At 37.2% G+C, this 13,965-nt stretch overlaps 1 long non-coding RNA gene across 1 annotated transcript; it reads right to left on the bottom strand.

Annotated features, from left to right (window-relative positions):
• Positions 1-436: 436 nt before the first annotated feature.
• On the bottom strand, positions 437-12,207 carry LOC141556089 (uncharacterized). The gene is made up of 3 exons (XR_012486430.1): positions 12,049-12,207; positions 10,404-10,553; positions 437-705 (listed from the first exon to the last, which is right to left on the bottom strand). It is a non-coding gene; the product is annotated as an uncharacterized LOC141556089 (long non-coding RNA).
• Between the last annotated feature and the right edge of the window lie 1,758 nt (positions 12,208-13,965).

The raw sequence follows: 13,965 nt of genomic DNA, 5'->3' as shown, positions 1-13,965 counted from the left end.
CCTTTCCTTTTCTTCCCTTTCTTTCCCTGTTCTTCCTCAAAAAGAAAGAAACTAAATTTTGCTCCTAGATAAATGTTCTGGTAGTAGCAGTGAAGAGGAAAGGAATATGAGAAATATGTACTTAGGAACTTGACAAGATCTTGTCAAAAATGGCAGGATTTTTGTGTTGATCAAAAGATCAACTTTCACCAAATCCCTATCCCTGTCTCTAAACTTTTTCCTAATATTAATAACTAGATGTGTTACCATGAAGGTACTATATCACCTAATACAATAAAAAAGGACTTGGATTATATTTATTTCTAATATTCTTCAAGCTATACTGCTTTATAAGTTATATGACTATGTCTGTGGGTAAGAGAATATAAACCCAGAGATGATGAAAAAGAAAGAGAAAAAAGAATGGCTCTAACTGCAAATTAGCATTCAGGTTTATTGGGAAATGGTCTCTCTACTTTTCCAAACACCCTTTTGGCTTTAGGGTTTGTATGCAGAAATCACTTCTGATTGATTATGAGAGAGATTCAGTCTTGGAAGCAGAATCTGACCTAATACTTTGTACTCATAAGCATTCATTGTTTTCTTGATCCATGGTAAGAAGCTGGAGATTCCAGTCTAGACACAAGGATTTCTCCCACCTGGGTTTCCATAGGAGACAATGTCCTGGGCCACTTTACCACATAGTAGAGGTCCTCCAGAGTCCCCCTAAAAGATATAGAAGATTGCCAGTTAGACAGAGCCACTTCTTCCTCAACCATTAATTTTTCCCTTATTTAAAGGAAAGTCAAGGTAGAAAGGGACCCCAACTAGATCTGAAGACACCTAGAGCAAACCATGGTTCTCCAAGTCTTTATGGATTCTAATTCCCCTTTTAATTTATTAGGAAATCATTCATTTCTCATGCTCTTCTCAAAAGATACTTCACATTATATTGCATTGAGAAAACCTCACATTCCCCCAAATGTGTACATTTGTACAAGTATGTTTTCAGAAGAAATAAAAGTAACTCAACTGATGTGGGAATAGCCCCCTTTAAGATTCCTTTTCTGATCTTCAACTTCCTTTGGGATTGACCTTTGATTTATCTGGTCAAAACCACCTTTCTGTATTCCAAGGGGAGAGATCCAGATCTGAGCCAGCTTGGGCTGTACCCAGCCCCCATTCTAATGATCTGCTCAGACAGCCCAACCCCCCACCTGGTGGGTTCTGGCTATCGAGGAATCAACCTGGGCTCCACCTATATGCCCCTTCAAGCAAATAAAAGAGCCAAGCTGGAATCATCTCTTGGCAGAGAGTTGAAACACGCAAGCACCATGCTTTGCATCACAGACTCTCTGTCCCGGACACTATTGGTGTATTTCTTCCTCTGTCTAATACCTTTTACTACCCAGACTTTAATCTTACTTCCAAACCCTACAATAAACCTCTTTTTATCAATCTAGATTTTTGGGCCTGTAAATTCATTTACAGGGGACTCTTGCCGCCACTATACCTCATTTAACTTTGTATCCTTGCGCCAAATCCAAAGGGGTTGCAGGGGAGCTCCATTTGACTCCCTGTACCCCAATCCTGCCATTAGACCTCAATTAGTCCTAATTTTATTTAGATATCATTTAGTTATATGTCATCATTAGGTATATACCTCATCATTTGGTTCCCTGATAAAATCCTCGAAAACCGAATGGAACCCTGAACAAGGTGAAAGATTTTTTTCTTTTCCTATTTTGCAGTGGACATCCAAGCCACTTCAGGCTTGGGTCGTTGTTAGAGCTCTATACTCGGGAACAATTCTTTAGGAATTGCTGCGATTGACAGAAGGTCTCCTTTTGTCTCACTCTCGGTCTCTAGAGATAAGAGAGAGGCTGCAAAAAGTTAGAAAACTAAAAGCCTGTCCACATTCTAGACACCTAGGACTCTAAAATTCTTCCTTAGCAGATGCTGGGTTTGGAGAAGGCTGCTTCCAGAGACAAAAGACCTTCTTTTGCATCTCAAAGCATTTCTAATCCTTTTTTTTTCTTTCCCCAGAAAGCTGGCCCTCAGGCCTCTGACTCTGGAGGAATCATCTCTTTTTCACCCTCCCCCCCCAACCACATGGCCTTCTGAGGACCCCACCCTTCTTGGGAATCCCAGACCACCACTCCCTTTTGATCTGTTCTGGGGGAGAAATCTGTATTTGAGCCCCTCTTGCACCCAACTATTCAGTTGTAGCCACAAGGAGAAAGGTGAATTGGGGTGTGCATGGAGATATGTCTCTGCCCAGCTGCTGCTCCCTCCTGGACAGGGGTAATTGGTCTCCCCTTCAGGTCTTGCTCCCCCAGCAAGATTTGGAGGACTTGGGCGAGCTGCCCCGCCCTCAAGTTCCAGCGTGAAATCAGCAAAGAAGCCCTCACTACTCAGGACACAATGCACGGGATAAGATGGCATCTCCTTCTCCCCCACCCTCACTCTGGCCTTTCCTCCCCCTCCCCATGGAGTGGGAATTACAGAACTCAAGGCCTTTTTCAGACCTCTCCCATATGGCTTAGCAACCTGCCATTTAAATGTTCCCATTGTGTCCCCTTCTTGGGGTACAGTAGGGAGAATGGGGACTCAATCTTTTTGAGAAAAGTGCCTCCGTTTCAACACCTGTACTCCTAATAGATTAGCTGAATTCCAATCCCTCTCCACCCACCAACTCTCTGGCAAGTGCATTCTTAAAAGCATTTCTTTTCTCTTTCAAACTCTGGGACTGATTTTTATTTGTTAACCTGAGTAATACTTTAAATCCATCCCTGCTAGACATGTGTGAGTTTTGTGGAGTTTTGAGTTATTCACTATATAGTGTGAATCTTATATAGATTTTGAAAGGAAAAGGGTTTGCATTAAGGAATGAGAAGGTATTGGAAAGGTATTTGGGAATTGGAAGGAAGAGGTGGGAGAGGGAGAAATGGAATCTGTTGTCTTCAAAGGCAAAGATTCTACTCATGCCCCTTCCCCCCCCCCCCCCCCACTGCTTTTGCTATTTTAGCAGTGGAACTTCTAGGAAAAGTTGTTTAAGGTATATTGCAAGAAGGAAAGAGGAAAGTTTTTAATGGAAGGATGGAAAAAAAAAATTTTTTTGAATGGGGGAAGGGTGACCACATGGAATACTTTCTTTTCTTCCCCTCCCCCCCCAAGTGTGTTTCCTGCTGGTTTTTTTTTTTTTTTTCCAAACGGTGATTTCAAAGACTCAAATTTAGGTTAATTGATTGAATATTTGTTTCCTTATACAAAATGGGTTTTGTTGTTTGAGGAATATGGTCATAAATGTGATCCATACTAAAAGTTTAATTGCTATTTTAAGAGCTTCTTGAATTCTTGTATGTGGTATTTGGACATTCTATATAAGTTTAAAATATAAGTTTAAAGATTATTATTATAATTATTATATTGGGTCATCCTGAGATTATTTAAAGAGTCTCAAAAATAATAGTTTTTTCTTTGTCCTTTTGAAAGTGTTTCTGTTAAGGACAATATGCAATTTGGGATATTTTTCTACATATTGGGTATTTTAAAAGCAAACTGATTTGTATGAACAATGTTTACTTATGAAACATCTACTTAGATATGATAATTGTTTAAGTTGTGAATGTATTGGGACAAATTCCTTACTGTTATCAATATAAGGTTATGATAAATATTTGTTTAGAATTTATCAGAAATCTGATTAATGGAATCAGTGGGAATAAAAATTTTCTTGAGCTTAAAGTTAATTAGTTAATGCTTTTTGGGAGTTTTAAAGCTCCACCCTCTGGCAGTTAGTGGGACAATTGATTGGAACTGCTCATCTTATAGTTCTTGCATTTTTTTCCTCCTGTAACTGATTTTTATGAACAGAGCAATGGTCAATAGAATTGTTAATACAATTCAATTATGTCATATCTTGCTATTTTCAGTCTTATTATATGCAATCATTGTATCCTAAATGCTTGGGCAAATAAGTTTTTTGCCTGGTCATTTGTCTTTTACACAAATATTTTGTTTTTTTACACAAATATTTTGTTTTAAGATTTTTAATCATGTCTTCACAAAGGAAGCTGCTGGCCGATCTGTTTTGACCTCTTCACATTTTTGCAGCAGTCCTGTGGACCATTCTTTCTATCACAGGCTGTTCTAACCTTTATTTTTAGATTTATGTTTTTATTCTAGATTTTGGGTCAAATTACAGATATTGACTTGCTTCTGGGACCTAGATCAGCTTTGATTGTCAGCACAGCAGACCCACCCCATGGAATGAGAGCCTCCAACCATTTCTCAGACTGCAGCGGTTTTAGACCATGGACTAGACCCTGCTTCTGGTGAACTTTGGACTGCTATGGAGGACTTTGGGAATGATTGATGAATGACTGTTAAACCTTGTCTGGGTTATTTAAGATTTGGGATGGGAGTTGTTAAAACTGTGTAACTATTGCTGTTATCCTAAGACAGTGAGGGAGATTAGCTTTGGATTTCTCAGCATTTTCTCCTACTTCTCTTTAATAGATGGGCCATTAGCATTTTACCCGCAGCCCCCAGAGGGGATCTGATACATTTCCCCATTTCCAAGTGTCACCATCTCTACCCTGGATGACATCCCACTTTTAATCTGTTCCCTAGATCTCTTTTCTCTAGGCTTGAAGCTTTGGATTCTCAACTGGCCTTCAGCCTGGAGAACACTGACTGAACAACTGACTGGGGCCAACTGACAGGGACACCCCCTAGAGGCCCTGCTGCCATCCCCCACACCTCACGCCTCACCTCCTTGTCAGCTGTAAGCAGTTAAGAGGAGTTCATCGCCCCTTTTCCCACATGAATCTGGAGGTGATGGTTTGAGGGGGAAATGAAAAGGGGACCCCGCTACTCTGAAGATCCTTGGAGAAAATTGTCAACCTTGCCTCAAATAAGAGACACTGCCCCAAAATTTTTTCTTAAAATAATTTAAGATCTAACTGCTTGAGGGGGGGAAATGATGCAGGCATAGCCCCCTTTAAGATTCCTTTTCTGATCTTCAACTTCCTTTGGGATTGACCTTTGATTTATCTGGTCAAAACCACCCTTCTATATTCCAAGGGGAGAGATCCAGATCTGAGCCAGCTTGGGCTGTACCCAGTCCCCATTCTAATGATCTGCTCAGATAGCCCAACCCCAACCTGGTGGGATTCTGGCTATCGAGGAATCAACCTAGGCTCCACCTATATGCCTCTTCAAGCAAATAAAAGAGCCAAGCTGGAATCATCTCTTGGCAGAGAGTTGAAATATGTGAGAACGATGTTTTGCATCACAGACTCTCTGTCCCGCCGCTTTCGGTGTATATCTTCCTCTGTCTAATACCTTTTACTAACCAGACTTTAACCTTACTTCCAAACCCTACAATAAACCTCTTTTATCAATCTAGTTTTTCAAGCCTGTAAATTCATTTACAGGGGACTCTTGCCACCACTAGAACTTATTTAACTTTGTATCCTTGCGCTGAATCCAAAGGGGTTGCAGGGGAACTCCATTTGACTCCCTGTACCCCAATCCTGCCATTAGACCTCAATTAATTTTAATTTTATTTAGATATCATTTGGTTATACCTCATCATTAGGTATATACCTCATCACAACCACAGCATTATCTTTCCCAGCAGTGAGCTGCTGTCAGCAAAAAGTCCTCTGAATCAGACAAGTACCACAAACATTTTCTTCATTTTCCAGGCTGAAATTCATATATGCCATATATGGCGGGGAATGAGGCTTTGCCTCATGGCCCCCAATGATCTTTCTTGATTATTCTCTCTTCTTCCTTAACTTCTTTAAGACTCTTTCTTCCTACATTTTCCTACCTCTAAAACAGCTTCCATTTCATCTCTTATTCCAAAACAAGCAAAGATGAAGTTTTTTATGTGAGTAGTTGAGAGAAGGTGAGGCTAGCTAAATCAAAGAGGAAAATCCTCTGCAGGAAACTTCAAGAAAAAAAAAAAGTTTAGGATCAGATTGTAGAGAGCTTTAAAAAACTAAGCAAAATGATTTATGATTTATCTTAGAGATTCTAGAGCAGGGGTTCTCAAACTACGGTCTGCGGGCCAGATGCGGTCTGCTGAGGATGCTTATGTGGCCTGCCAGGTTATGGCAAATGGGCTGAGGGGCGGAAACAGAGTGTGAGTTTTTGTTTTTACTATAGTCTGGCCTCCAACAGTCTGAAGGACAGTGAACTGGCCCCCTATTTAAAAAGTTTGAGGACAACTGTTCTAGAGAGCTGCTGTATTTTATTGAGAAGGGCAGTGATATGAGTAAATCTATAATTAAAGAAATTCATTTCAGCAACTGGATGGAGGCAAGACGAAGGGACTTCAGGTAGGAACACAAATTAGAAGAATTATAATCTATGGTAAGATTCATCTTTCCCTTCACAAATGTGAAAACTATATCATGGCATATTTTTTTCTAATTTTCAAAGTTTTTGTTTAAAATACAACTGATTGTTTTGAAATTTATTGTTATAGGTGAGATTTGTCAAGCTACTATCCAATTTTCAACAGCTTTTAATCTAATAATCATTACTTTTCCTACTTCTTTGCATTCAAATTTATAAAATATTAGCCTATGCAGGTTTTGATCTAATTCTGGATTATTTTTCTCTTTTCTTGATCTCTTTTTCTATTTTTTATTCAGTACTTGAGAGACTTTAGAGATTACTGACTATTTGATAGCTTTAAAATCAGTGTGGTGGTTTCATCCAGAAGGAAAGAACCTGATATTCAACCAGAAATGATTGTCCTCCTCCAGAAAACAGAGCCAAAGACTGAAGATTAGCTGGTTGACTCGCTACAGACTAATTGGGGAGAAAAGTGAAATCCTACAAATCCTATTTTGGGAGGAGAGAAACCTTCTGACTAAAGAAGAATAGCAATGGGTCTGAATCAATTGTTTACTGCCTTAATACTGTCCTCTTTCAGGGATGACCAGATCAATGACAAGTCCAAAATACTTAGGTAGTTATAAGCAAGGCTTTTTTCGGAAACATCCACATCTTTTCCTTGTGGAAGTTTGTAAGAAGCCAGGAGGTATCCTCCCTTGACCTTCTTCCCACCTCCTTACCAATATATCTCTACTTAAAGTGGAACATTTTTATACTCTGAAGGCTATTACCTGACCCAAGAATTAGGCTTTATAACAGAGGGAAACATAAATACTATAAAAGTGAAAATTTAGGAAAATTCAGGCCATTTTCTCCCAGCTTCTTCCCTTGTTATACATCCCCTACTTTTAATCAAAAGCACCACAAAACCAAAGAAGCATTTTCTCATAAAATACTCTTCCTCTATAATCATAAAGAAGAAAAAGCCTAAAAGTGTGAATATAAAAGGAGCTGAGTTTGTGGTCTCTATGGGAAAGGTGTGACAGTGCTTAGAGACAGCATTTTAGTGGTTGGTTTGGTCCCAGAAAACAATTAAAGAACAGAAAGAACAGATAGCTTCCTGGCTTACCTCTCAAAGAACTAAATAAAGAAGAATGACTACTGTCATCTAATAGAACTACAAAATTGTGATTTTCTGGTTTACTTGGATTAACTGCACTTCTTTCTGAAGCACACAGATCATGGAAGAAAGGTCAGGTGGTATTGGTAAGATTAAACTGGATTCTGCACAAATTCAGAGGATCATAGTATCATTAATTTGTAGGCTCCTCAGAGGATCATATCTTTAGAATTAAAAGGAATTCTCATGTTCATATTACTCATTTTATAAATGAAACAAAGGCATAGATTGGTTAAGTGATTCATCTGATGATCACTCCAGTTCATCACTTTGGGAAGTTCTGAGACTCACCACAGCCATTTTCTGCTTAGGGAAATGTTATATGATAATGCTAAATAGGAAGACAGCAGATTTTTTGGTTTGAGCCTTGGAATTTGCTACTTTCTCTTGTCTCCAGGATTTGGTCTTAGCTCCTTAGGTTCTGATACTTCATCCCATCAATATATCCAGGCTCTACTAAAATGGATCATTTATTTCTTCACATTTTTTGTGGTATCCATTCATGAAAATATGTATCCCATTTTTAATCTGTGACTGGTTTTCCTCTTCCCATGATTGGCTTTCCCTAAGATAATTCTAGGATTTAAATTTCTAGGGCATAAGGAAATATCAATCCTTAAATCATATAGTAAGGCCTTTATTTCAAATAGTACTTAAGGAATGATCATTCCTTCTAATTTTTTTTTTACACAAATGGAAGAGAAATAAGTGGAGTGCCATTAGTGGTAAAAGTGAATGGACAGAACTCACCTATGCTCTTAAAACCTTAGATAAAACATTTCTAAAGCCAAATTCATGGTTCAAGTTTTGTTATTTGTTCCTCAGGTCTGGCCTTAGAATTTTAGATTCTGAACCTTGATGGTCTAATATATCTTATATTTCCCATGGCCTCTCATCGTCACAGGGAGTAGGAGGTTACAGATTTCTGTGATGTTGTAGTCACAAATAAAGCCCCACAGTTTTCTGAAATATTCTGAGCTCTAATCTAAAATCAACCTATCTCAGATATGACTTTTATATGCCGATGTGGTATATTTTATGTGTGTGCTTACATGTTTACTCCTTCCTTTATCCTTGCCTCTGCGTTTCTGTCAGTACAGATAATTTAGTATCTTGCAATGAAGTGTACCTTGAACTTGGAATGAAAAAATCTGAATCCAAGTCCCAGATCATCCATTTCATAATCTTATGGAAAAAAAAAAGTCAGTTCAACTCTGAGCCTCAGTTTTCTTATCTATGAAATAAGGATAATGATACTCCCAGGTTGTTGTGAGTACTGATTTAGCTTCTCAGGAAATAACTCCTACTAAGTACTCAAATTCAATCTCCATCAAAAGATGACCCAGGAAACACGTATCAAGATGTGGCATCCATCCGTTTATTTCAATGTCCATGAAAGAACATGTCATTTTTAATTGCTTTGCAATAATATCCTACATAGTATGGGATTGATTGGGCAATAAAAGCCCAAATCTCAAAACATTCCTGATTCATTTCAATTCAACACACAGGAATTTAGGGAGCCAGTTTCTAGCTCTAAGTGAGTGAGAAACTGATGCTGGATGTGACAAAAAATTTTTTCCAACTGGTTTCAAAACTAGAAAGACTAATGACTGGAACAAATTGAGTTTGTATATAATAGGCCTGATTTACCTTTACTTTCCACCATTTCTTTTGTTGTTTCTTCTTTGGTAACCTTTCAGTAAGGGGACAGAACTGCAATGAGCCTTTAAATGGAGGAGAGACATCAGGCTCTGTTGTTCACCCAGGAAACACATTATTTCTATTGAATCTTTCATTTGTTCTTTCCTGCTCTTAGGTGAAAAAGTATCAGAATCAGTACTGGATAGATTATAACTTTGTAAACTTTAAAAAGTGAGAAAAAAACTATCCGATGTTAAATAAGTAGAATCAGCAGATTTTACTGGTATTTATACAACAGTTAGGTTTTGTGAGAAATCAATCATGAAAGGTGACCTTCTTGATTCATACAAGTAAGTGAATTCCCCCAGTAGCTGAAACCAATGTCCTATGGTTAAAGTAGTGTTCATCTGCTATCCCACACCAAGAGGTGAATTTGTAGAGAATATGACAAGAGAGAAAAGGATTCCCTATGTCAGGAAGTATCCCCATGACTCTAGGTTCAAAGGTAAAACATTTTTTATCAATCACTTTAAATTTTCCCAGGCACTAAGTGCAAAAGCTGAAGGTACACCTCCCAGTTTAGAGAAATGGTTTTATACTTTTCTTCTTGCTATTTCTTCAAAGTTATTGTCCTTTTTTGTAAGAGCTCATTGGTGTTAACTGTGTAAATGAAATTAGGGAGTACTTGATAGGAACTCATAACCAGTAATAGTAGAACCCTGAAATCCTTCAGGACTCGGAGGGATCTGAGGTTTCATCTCTTGAACTTCGAAGAGAAGACTTGTTAACTTCCCTCTGACTTAAAGTCAGAGAAAGAGCAAAAGAGAAAAAAGGAGAAGAAATGAGAAAAGTTGAAAGGAATGGCGGAGGAATAAAGAAATTAATCTATTCCCTCATTTCCCTTCAGTGATTTTTTTTTTTTGGGGGGGGGAGGAGAGAAAGAAGGATATTCCATAATGTATATATAGAGTATCTATATGCTAGGAGAGGTTAGATACTATTTCACCACAGAATTTCAGCAGCTTTTCAATTCTCCTTGCCCTTTCCCAACTGAGGCCCATTCCCTATTATCTTTAACTCCATTGGTAGAAAGGTTGCCCAAGTCAAATTTTCCCTTCTTCCCAAGGACATATCCTGTGCATAATTTTTTCCAATAGCTACATATACGAACTCATTTTTGAGACATAGATAAATAAACAAAAATGTGTCACTGGGAGAAGTTCACCTATAAAAGCTCAACCACCTCATTTTCTTTTAATCATCCTCCATATTTCTCCCATTTTTCTTGTTTTTTTTTTCTTCAGATTTTGGATTCAGAATCAATTCCAAAAGTCTGTTGTTATTTTAACTTTTTTGCTTGCAAAATGCTTTATTGAACTCCAGGGAATCAGCCCTATAAATAAATAAAACTCTTATCATTATATATCTGCATTCAAAGCATTAATTTGAGGGTGAATGACATTTATCTTTATTTGCATTAGAAATATGTTGCAATCACAACAATTCTCGGATTTGGGATTAATGGCATAATTATTCACTCTTTGTTGAAGAGATGGAATAAACTTGAACAAAGCATGAATTATTATATCAAAATGGATATCCCATTCTCTCTTGGTATCTAATTAATTTTGAATTGTAAAATTCCCATAGAGGTATCAAGAGAACAAGGAAGGATATTGGATTCAAGCAGTAGCTGTTCATTCTTTGCAATAAACATCAAGTGATTGGATTATGGGCCATGTGAAAGCGAAATGGATGTTTCAGTGTGTTGCATGGGAAAGAGCATGTTGTCAATCCACAGAAGAAAATGCTCCTATAGTAGAAATAATTACTTTTCATTAGATTAATACAAGTATGGTGGCCCCTAATAATTTGAGACTGTTGTTTTAGTTGTAACTAACTCTTCATGACCCTATTTGGGATTTTCTTGGCAAAGATGCTAAAGTGGTTTGCCCCTTCTTCAGCTCATTTTATACATGAGGAAAATGAAGTGAACTGGGTTAAGTGACTTTCCTAGAGTGACACAGCTATTAAGTTTAAGCTTATAAGGCCAGATTTAGACTCAGGTCTTCCTAACTTCGGAACCAGCACTCCACCCAAAAATTTAGGGCTGAGCAGAGTAAATTGAATATGATGACCAAGATTGCACACTCTACTTGTCAGTCATAGTGTCCAAAATGTTCCTCATTATAGCGACTCCTTTCAACTAAGTTATTCTCTCCAACAAATCGCTGTGAATGCTAAAGGAAGTCTGTTTTGATAATGTAAGATTGGGGAATGGGTAGGTAGTGAATGTGATATATGAAAAAAAGAAAGAAGTATCAATAAAACACTTAAAATGCACAAAAAGTAGAGGAAAATTTTAAAGGGAAACAAGTTAGTTTTTTTATTGTAATGTTAAATTTATTTTGTTTGTCTAGCATAGTGGCTTTCTGACCCAATCCCTATGCTGTATCTGTCAACAAGGTTGACACAGGGTTTGTTGTTCTTGGGTTGCCTGATTTCTCAAGAAGAGGATTATGCTCACCTAATTCTCACATCCATTAGCTCTATACCTCACCCTGATGTCTTTAGAAAAAATTGCTATTTATATGATTACTAATTATAGAAATTACTAACTATGGAAATATTATATATAGAAATACATATAACATAAATATTCTCTTTAGCTAAAGGGAATGTGTACAAACATGAATTAGATATAAAACAAATCACTTATTCCCACGCAAAAAGGAAAAGATAAGGAATAAAAAATTCATTGGATGTTCTGAATAGAATTCATTACCATTTCACTACTATTATTATCAGTTGGGAGGCTAACAGTAAAAAGTCTTTATGACATAAAAAGTTTTTGCAAGATTGTTAATTAGCCCCACTTTGAATTTCACCTCCACTGAGGTTATTCATCAAACAGCAAGTGAGATCTTCTTTCCAGAGATGTCTTTCTCCAGCATTGACAATTCCCTTGTCAAAGAACCAAATCATGCAACTGCTATTGCAGCTTCAATGTGTCTAGTAGGGCCCTTCCCTGCAGAAACTTTTAAATTCACAAAGTCAATGCTAGAGGAAAAGAAACACAAAAAGAAAGATAAGGTAGTTAAGAGAATTTAATACACAATATACCTACACAGCAGGTCCTGGAGGGCTTTGGCCCAGGTATTATATTTGAATAGGGAATCACAACTTGTCTCATTGAAAGCTGCCTCCAAGAGACCTGCCATCTGTAAAGTGCCTCTTCTGTCTTGTGTGATACCTTGTATCATTAGCATTTAGGGCTCAGCAACTACTCATTTTCTAAGTCTTTTCTTTGTCACACAAAACATATTGTTGAATCATCATAGCCAAAGTCAGTAGTCAGAGGATATGATTCCAATTCTGAAGGGAAGTGGAAGAATGTCTTGGACTTTGACTAGAATGTTAACAGAATATGACCTATCAAGGTTAAATTAGTTAATAGAAGGTCACAATTCATGTTCAGTCCTCATTTTCTGTTCTTTTATGTTTACTGAAATCTTTGGTTCTTAAGTTTGAAACAACAAAAAAAAGGAGATTAAAATATTTTTGTACCCAAGAACATTAGTTTTAGTTTATCAAATATGAGGCATCAATCTTTACAGTTCTAAGGAACCAAAGAAATTATCTATTTTAGCCCTCTTTTCCATTTTACAGGTGAAAAAAAAACTTGAGTCCTACAGTTGATTAATAGAAACCAAGGAATTGCACTAACTTGATAATTAATTTATGTGAAATTAGGACAGATTTTTTGTGTACTTACTGGGAAAGCTCACAATGATAGTAGGGCTTTAATCACACTTATTAAGACATAATTATGGGAACAGAAATGAGCAATGCAGACCACAGAAATGGAATGGTGAAGGAAGGCAAGTAGGATGAGGAAGAGGAGCATCAGAGTACCACATATTCATATTCATGGATTAAAGTTGGAAGCAGAGGTTGCATGGGGCCTGATGGATATGGAGAGTGCTGGGACAGGGTTAGGGGGTGGGAGTAATAAATTTGAGGTAGGAGTTTGAAAGCTATTTTTATAGAGAGTTTATTTTTTCAAAGTTCAGTTCAGTCTTTTTTTCCCTAGTCCTTTCTGACACTTTGTGACCCTCTGTGAGGTTTTCTTGGTAAAGATACTGGAGTGGTTTGCGATTTTCTTTTCCATCTCATTTTGCAGACGGGAAAACTGAGTTAAGTGACTTATCCATGGACATACAGCTACTAAGTATCTGAAGCCAGATTTGAACTCAGAAAGATGTCTTCCTTTCTCCAGATCCAGAATTCTTCCATATTGGGTACTTGGAGCTAGTTCACTAATATATACAAATCATTTCAAAGTTGTCAGTAAAACTTAAAAGTTAATATATTCACATCATTTTAAAAATTATTCAGCACCTTTTTGGTTTCTGCTGATCTTACTGTAGATGCCTTAAAATTGTCTGGGATTTATGTAGCATGGAACCAAAAGGCCACTTGACGGTATAGCACATAGATAGTTTCTGCTGATTTAACACATATTATTAGATGTAAATGTTGGTTAATATATGTCACAATTTATAAATTATTTTCCTTTGATCTTTGGGACAATTTTATGTGAATTCCAAGTACCTCTCTTCAATATTTTCTTTACTATTTTTCTTTTATACAGGCTACTTATAAGTTTACTTATGATACTGACTAGAAGTGAAGGGGTAGAGGGTGATTAAGAGGTACAGAGAAAGATACATCTTTGACATAGACACAGAGGAAAGATAAATTCAAGCAGATGAAGGAAAATTGTGTAGAGAAAAGTCATCAAA

Source organism: Sminthopsis crassicaudata, chromosome 2, assembly GCF_048593235.1.
Source record: "Sminthopsis crassicaudata isolate SCR6 chromosome 2, ASM4859323v1, whole genome shotgun sequence".
Lineage (NCBI taxonomy): Eukaryota > Metazoa > Chordata > Mammalia > Dasyuromorphia > Dasyuridae > Sminthopsis > Sminthopsis crassicaudata.
The sequence above is the reverse complement of the archived record's forward strand: the minus strand, read 5'-3'. Positions and strand labels throughout refer to the sequence as shown.